This window comes from Austrofundulus limnaeus, unplaced genomic scaffold (genome assembly GCF_001266775.1).
Source record: "Austrofundulus limnaeus strain Quisiro unplaced genomic scaffold, Austrofundulus_limnaeus-1.0 Scaffold143, whole genome shotgun sequence".
Lineage (NCBI taxonomy): Eukaryota > Metazoa > Chordata > Actinopteri > Cyprinodontiformes > Rivulidae > Austrofundulus > Austrofundulus limnaeus.
This window is the reverse complement of record NW_013952545.1, coordinates 392276-393728: the sequence shown is the minus strand read 5'-3', so window position 1 is coordinate 393728 and position 1453 is coordinate 392276. Positions and strand designations below refer to the sequence as shown.

Genomic DNA, 1453 nt, shown 5'->3' with positions numbered 1-1453 from the left:
CTGTAAATGAGTGAAAACTGCAGAGTTCTGGCCATTAGATGTAGCTCGTCTGTGTTGGGACATTCTTTTGAACAGTTTCATTAGAACGTTTCATTAGAGAAGAACCCGTCCAGAGGACCTATATAATTTTTTTCTTTTTTGATTTTTTACCTGGATTACATTAGGACAATCTGTTCCCCAGTTTTGAAGCAGCAACATCAAAAATCAGATCACCTCTTAGTGTTGATCTTAGAATACCCAAGACAATCGTGCCCAATCCTAGTCCCCGAAGGCCACTATCCTGCATGTTTTGGTTGTTTCCCTGCTCTACAGCAAGTCTTCAAGTTTGGCAGAAGCCTGATAATCACTCATTCTGGTGTCCAGGTGTGTCAAAGTAGAGAATAACCTAAAACAATCATATTAATTTCACATCTCATAGCCTGTAGGATGTAAAAAAAAAAAACCACAATAAATAAAGTTTAAAAATCATTTCCTAACCCATTCTGCCACTAATAAGTAGAAAGGAGTTTTACACTTCTCCCCGTCCTCCTTTCCTTGCTCCTCTGTGCTTCAGGTGCTGCTATCTCTGCTCCACTTTCTGCATGATCCCAGCCGATTTTAACCCCCCACCACACACACACATGAATAATACAGTTTTTTTGTGTGTGTGAAAATAACAGATTTTTCAGGGTCAAGATACAGCTCTGAAGAGGTTGACATGTAAGCCAGTTCAACACAGAAAAAGTAGACTGCTAGCTACCAGCTATCATCTGCTTTTGAACCCTGTCCACCTCCACCTAGTGGTGACATGCAGTCATTTTGCAAGTAAGATAATCAACGTGCATTATGRGAGATTCTGTCTTTSTTCCACTGGTGGGCAAAAWCKGTGCCRTTTCTGCTTTTAAACATTTTGCAGACGTTTCCAGAGGTGTCAGATGAYTTCCTCCGGTTCTTATYTTTAACCTGACACCATTACAAAAAAAATCAATGGCATTTAAGGAATTTCAGRGGCGAGTGTTAAGYGGTTAATAGCTTTAAAGCAACTTAGTTTAAGACATCATTACACATTTCAAACTCTTGAGGGGTCACATAAAATGCYGTGGCGGGCCACATTTKGCCYRCRGGCCTTGAGTTGRCCACATGTGCAATAAAAGATTAGTCACCACAGCTAATCATCCTCAGCCAACACAGAAATCGACACAATTTTGCCACTGAGCTGAACTGTATAGCTACATCAAATGGGGATTTTTTWKMGYSTCTCYCCTCTCTCTCTCTCTCTYKTGTSWYMWYAKMSMCACWSYKYWTMTYYYYCTCTCTCACACACACACACAAACACACACACACTCTTTCTTTGCCACCAGTGAGGTTTAAGCAGGCATGTTACAGTTGTTCTGCTGCAGATAACGACAGTAAAGCATTTCTCCTGAGCCCAGCAAGCTTAAACTGTAAGGTAAGCTTCTAAAAAGTATTATTA

The 1453-nt window shown here is 40.7% G+C and overlaps 1 protein-coding gene across 1 annotated transcript in view; it reads left to right on the top strand.

Moving 5' to 3' along the window:
• Window positions 1-1364: 1364 nt before the first annotated feature.
• The window catches only part of cnr2 (cannabinoid receptor 2), a 7668-nt gene continuing 7579 nt past the window's right edge, over window positions 1365-1453 (top strand). The window contains exon 1 of the mRNA XM_014016337.1: window positions 1365-1429. The gene's annotated coding sequence lies outside the window, so the exon portion shown is untranslated. The remainder of the gene's footprint in view (window positions 1430-1453) is intronic.